The following is a 6,731-nucleotide window of genomic DNA, read 5'->3' on the forward strand; positions in this document are numbered from 1 at the left end:
TCAGTGAGCTCACAACAACAAAGAGATCTCAAGATGAGACAATTCATATGCACATGACATTCTAAGCTGGGGTCAAGTTTCCTCCATCTGCTTTAATTCTATTTCAGTTATATGTATCACCTCAGTGTATAAACTGCTGCTGTCCTGCAGGTGGTTTTGTGATTTGTGATGCAAAACAGTCTCTTTTTAATATCTCTCTAACAGTGCTAGAATAACAGGTGATGGTGTCCTGCTGTAGAAATCCATATATGGGAAACTTCTGAAACAGATTCCTAGACTAGACTGTGGTGTGCAGTTTTGTATCTAACTTCCTATGAAGGTGCGGGTCTGTAAAGCAACCGCTGAAATGACTGATTGACTTCAGCAGGAATCTCAAAGCATCCAAAAGGACTTCCTGCCTCGGGTCCAAGCATCACACCGACTTATCCACACACAGAGTAATAGCAGGTGGTATCCACATATGAGCATATTTGAAATAAAACATTCACAGGTGGGTGAGCGCAAAAGGCGTTTGATGGCTGGGAAAAAAACCAGAAAAATATTTGCAATAGCTACATTCTAGTTTTAGATCTTAATGTCTATGGGGAGAAAAAAAAAAAATCTCACAACTATGTTCTTAATTATACTGTGATTTCTGGACTTCATTATTCTATGACTCCTGGAAGGAGTGAGCACTTGATACATTTCAGTGAAACAGTCAATATCCCTTGGTTGTCTTCTAATCAAAATATAAAAGGGGTTTTTCTGGTTTGTTTGGGTGTTGGTTTTTTTGTTTGGGCTTTTTTTTTTTTTTAAACAACATTATTCTGGAAAAGGTTGAGTGGAAAAAAAAAAAGGATATAAAATCTCTTATGTTTCCATTAAACTGCTGGTTCCCATTAACCTGTCAGTTGTATTATTAACATGCAAATTACTTTATTATCCATGGCATTTTGTCACCATTAGAAGTGGTAGCTCAGTGTAGGATCCTGCATTCAGACTAAAAATACAGCGGAAGCATACTGGGGGATGCTTGTTCATCACTATGGACCGTCTGTGGCTGCAGATAGGGTATGTGTTGGAAGCATTACTGCCAGTAACAGCTTCCTAAGTGATGTACAGAAATGCCGCAAGACAGAGCGGTGTACTGTGCTCTGTACTGTACCTCTTGCTATACCTGCGGAATATCAGTCAGAGAAGGAGGACACCGAGTAATAGGTTTATATTATGGAATTCCTTCCTACTGGCTTGATTACTTGTTATTGTCATTGATTACCCTCAATGATCCTAAGGGTCTTTTCCAACCTAAATGATTCCATGATTCTATGATTCTATAAATGCAAAACTTGTATCTATGCTCTATTTTTTGTGTAAAATGTGCATTTTAAATCAACTAGTCTGTTTTGTCCATGCCCTGAATCAAGCCCAGCAGAAACTTAAAAGGGTACTATTTTGTTGTCTTAATATCTTGATAGGATCAAGGTAAGGGCAGAACTTGAACCAATTCACTGTAGCCAGTGGAAGAACGACTAAAATAAAGGCAAATAAACCTATCAAAAATATATAACTGAAATATAAGAAATGTGACATGTATTATTATACGAATAACGTATTTTCAACAGGTTTCCAAGCAGAATGGGGACAATGTGAAATGAGATTTTCAAGGGCATATTGCATCTTTTACAAGGAATGTATCAATTTCTATAGATATCTGGGAAACTACACAAAAGCGTCTTTCAGGCCAGAAGGTAGATGAGGTCAGCATCCACATTAAGGTCAGCATCCACAAACCTTGCAGGCTTACTCTGTTCACATGCAGCTTCCATGCCTCTTGTCCAAAAATCTCTCACCTGAGTCTTGGAATGATGAATTAGTTTATGAGCTTTGGTTTTGGTTCAGTGCATATATTTTCTATGCTCCATTGGAATAGAATATACGCTTGAGATTGGATTATTTTTCCTAGTTAAAAGAAAATAAATGCAGCAGAAAAGTACATTTAAAAATGTAATTATCCTCTTCTATGGGAAATATATTACTTTGTGAGACAGACAATTTAATATACTAATTGAATTGAAGCATTGATGGGGCCTATTTGAAAGCTTATTATGCAATTTCAAAAGGACTCTATTGAAAGAGAGATAAAGGCTTTTAGTCATGAGCAAAAAAAAATATTTTTTTCTTTAGCATCTAGGATGGCAGTACTCTTTTGTACCTGTCATATTCACATCTGTATTTAGGAAAGCATTGCGCAAAATATTCAGCTTAGCAGAGCGAGGCATCTCTTTTCTGAATATTAACAAAAGACACAGTGAGATGAATACAGCACATACCTGGGAGGAACCCTCTGTCACTTTTTTGAGTGATATCTCTTGAGTTGCAAGCTATTTTATGACTTTTGACCCCAAACATCTAGCCACTGACATTACTAGGTCTATTCACAAACATGGATTTTTATGTAGTATTTGAAGAGTTCGTCAATGAAGATCAACACAAGTCTCTTTCACCTAACAAGACTACAGTAAATCCACATTTTGGCTCTTCATTGAAGGTCCCAGAGAATTAAAAGAGCTAATTGTTAAATCCATCAAATATATTATCTCTTAGTATCCCATGCACTAATAGAAGGGCTTTGAATTTCAAATAATTATTATATTAGCTTAACCAGAAAAGTATTTTAAATAGCATGTTGAATTTTGTTAAATTATTCATATTGCCTTCTGGTTTTCCAAAAAAAAAAAAAAGGAAGTGAGATTTAGATGTAATCTTTGACTTCAGAATTGCAGGCTAAAAGAAAAATAATCAAATAGCAAAACACTGTGAAAGTTTAACAAAAAAATGTTGTTTAGAGGGTATTTGCCTGCTAATCTCTGAAATTTAAGAAACTTTGAAATGTACCTATAAAAAATACTAGGTTTTATGGAAATCATTGATTATTTAATGCCTGAGGCATGGCTTAAGTTTCTGTAAGTAACAGAAATTTTTGACCTGTAGAATCTTTATTATTAATAGTATACCAGAATAAAAATATAGTATCAATGTCAGAGGTTTGGTTGAATTTAAAAGGACACAGATTTACTAGAAGTAGAAAAAAGTAGAAATTAAACAGAACTGACAGAAAATGGGAAGTGTGAAAGGGAGGGAGGAGAAGAAATAATTCTGAATATTTTTAGTTCTGCTCTTTGATCTCCTCTATTGACTGTAAAATAACACTAGCAGAAAATTCATGTATAAAAGTTCACAGGAAGAAGAAAGCAAGCCTAGATTAAATGCAGATACAATGTGCAGAGGGGATTTATCATATTTTTTTACTTCCTGGTGTAGTTAAACACATAGATGCACATCTTTTGAAAAGGTTTTGAAAAGGTTTTGGAAAATGGCTGCTTAATGGTCTGTGAAGAATATTATGGTCTACCTACGTGGGGCTTAGGGAACAGGTTTGGCAGTATTTGTTTGCATTCAATGGGAAGTCTACCTTTGGTCTGGAAGAAGGTATTCCTTACTATGATGATTAAAGGAATCCTTGCTGAAGAGTGTGCAAAAAGTAAGCTGTAAGTGTGGAGACACTGACTAGTCCTGCTAAGCCATTTCTTGCTATCATCATGTCATTGTTTTATTTGGATGAAGGACTATTGCTCTTCTCCATTGTTTCCTCTAAAGAAGTAGGATGCAACATGGCAGCGCTATATTGTATTGCACCACAATACAGCATGTTGTATCTCAGGTTCCAAGTGAAACAATTATTTCCATATGATTTCGGTGTTCCAAAAAGTGATTCGCTGTGTCCTACTCTCAAAGGCATAGGCTTGGAGCAACGTTTACATTTCTTTTACGGATGAGAATGACTATGCGCATTGTAATGTTCATAACAAGTGAGCTTTTTTTCTATCTAAAGGAATACTTCATGGGATTGAATGTAACTTGCTTTATACAAGGGGTTGACAGGCACTGACTAAAGCTATTTAAGTTTTCTGTCCCTCGATCCTATCAGAACAATGAATTTATTTGTTATCTCAAAGGAAATATTTTTACTTCTGCAGTCCTTAACGTAGGTAAACCTTTAAGTTTATCATATAAAGTAGTAATTACTTGAACCATATTTGAAGTACTTATGCTCATGTTGCTCAATATTTTGCTAAATGGATTGTATACACGAAGTGCTTTGATATTCCTGATGTGATGGGTAGGTGTGGGTATTTACGGCTATAGCACAGGCTGAGTCACGTCACAACTAAATGCTAACCTTGGCTGATCAGTCTTAAATCATGGAAGACTATAAAGGTTCAGTTCAGAAATGTTCTTTCCCACCACTTACTTCTCTTAACGGGGAGGACATCTGGGCACTATTCATCAGTCAGCATATTCTGTATTGCCATAATTATCTCATAAGACCTCATCTGTAGTCACTGCATCACACCCTGAGAGCCAGATACCTTAAGACAGACACTTACTTAGTTTGTCTCGTGATATACTGCTTTGGTCTGGATTAAACATTTTTCCAATGTTTTTCTCATGGATTTTTGTTAAGGAAAAGATCCAACACAATAAAAGCAGTTGTTCCATTTCTGCAGTTTCAGCTCTTTCCTTATGAACTTTACATCCATTTTTCTGCCCTGAGCTCAGGTAATTATATTACATACTTAAAGGGACAAAGACTAACGCCATTCATTTGTGTTGTCTTCTCTCAGGCAGCTGTTCTGGGCATTGCAGGCGCACAAAATGCAGTGTATATAACTTATCACTTCTTCCATCTGACTTTTTGGAAAAAATGGAATTCCTGGTAGATAAAAAGGGTTACTGCTTATGGACTAGTTCCACAGTCACCTACCATTATCATTATATCCAAAAGAGACTGGCCTAAAAAATTGAAGTGCAAAACTCTCTTCACAGTACTGAAATGCTAGGTTCCAGGTCAGTCATGACATACACGGATAGGCAAAGATGTAAGGCAACATGTAAACTCAGTATCTGCTCTCACTATTTTATTTCTACTGAATGCCATTCTTCTTTGACTTCAGTGGTGGTACTCCTGCGAGAGACGGACGGTACGTGAGAACAATTCATTCATTTTTTTTTCTGTTTTAGAAATTTTAACTACTGAAATGAGAAGAACAGATTGTCACAGACCCATGATCTCTGTGCCTGTGCTTGTAGACAAGAGCAACTTGTAATGCCCTTGTAGGTGTGCAGTCAGTTCTGCAGGGCTGAGCCTCATAGCCTGTCCCAGGGCTGAGCCTCATAGCCTGTCCGTGTTTTCCTGAAAGGGAAGGAATGCCTCTGGAGCTGCAATTTGGGAACTTCTATACTTCAGTATAACATATCCTAAATAGTGAGCATCCAACCAAAACCACTATTGGATTTCTGCATATTTCTGTTGCTGGCAGGAATTAAAGTTGTAAGACAAACCAAAACTGTAATCGTTGGGTTTTTTTCTGTGTCTGTGAGCAGTTATGATCACCTCAGCTCTTTTATCATAGAATCATAGAATAATAGTTTGGGTTGGAAGGGTCCTTTAAAGGTCATCTAGTTCAACCCCCCTGCAATGAGCAGGGACATCTTCAGCTAGATCAGGTTGCTCAGAGCCCCGTCCAACCTGACCTTATTACAGGCTTTGCTTAGAAAATTTGTTAAACAAAAGCTTGGTGCTTTCTTTCCATTTGCTCCCAATACCTTCCTTTAACAATTCAAATTTTAAATTTTTTTTCTAATTTCACTTCAGCAGAGCAGTATTTTCACAGCTGCTATTTTCACATATCTTCAACAGTGTTTTCACATATCTTCTTGGTCATCAGCAAGATAGATTGCATTCAATTTTAGGATAAAATTGTGTATAGAAAATCTATGGGGAAATACAGACTTTATACCATCTCTGTAAATCCAAGATGTGGTATTATGCATATTTTATGAAGCCAAGAGCCTTCATGAAGAATGAGCAACCTGCTAACACTTTCCTCCTATGAGAAGCTGTGTAGTCTCTACACACATTTTAGATGCAGGCATAGGGGCTCAGACAGATGGAAAAAGAGATGCTTGTCCTACCCATTTCTTTATGTGGCCACACTAGACCTGATAAAACTTTTTCCCACACAAGAAGTTTGGTCTTCTGTGTTTCAGTTTGCAAGAGGCCTCTACATCTTCCATATAAACAAGGACTAAGTAATTATATCAAGGCTTGCATTAAAATAAAAATAATAATAAAAAAAAAGTAAAAAAGGCATAGAAATATAGATGTAGAAAACTGCATCCTGTGATGCAGCTGCCGGAGAAAAACCCTCAGGATCTAATGCTTGACTTCTTGACCTGTTTTGTAAAGGAAGGGGCATCCTGTCAGCACCAGGTGCTGATCTAACTGCATCAGTGTGAATGGCTGTTGGCCCCACTCGATGACACCATTTGAGGTTGCTGGTTTCAGTTGTGTACAAAGTTGCAGTCAGCTGGGGCTTATTCATTTGCCGTGTTTGGATAGGTTCAAGGCTGTAACCCCAGCCCTGCTGAAACTGATGTTAGTGAGACCAGGATCAAACCACTGTATACTGGCTAGACTTAGACAACACAGGTAAAAGATGGAGAAAAAGGAAACAAGAAACTCAAGAAGCTGAGATAACTTTAGATATTTGGGATTCAGGAATATACATTTTCACTTTACCTGATAGCTCAGTCGAATCTGATTAGTTTGATGATTATTTACCGTAATCTCACCAATTTTAATGAGCTGATTTGGCATTTGTACAGTTGCCACATGTGTTTCCGAGACC

Source organism: Grus americana, chromosome 4 (genome assembly GCF_028858705.1).
Source record: "Grus americana isolate bGruAme1 chromosome 4, bGruAme1.mat, whole genome shotgun sequence".
NCBI lineage: Eukaryota > Metazoa > Chordata > Aves > Gruiformes > Gruidae > Grus > Grus americana.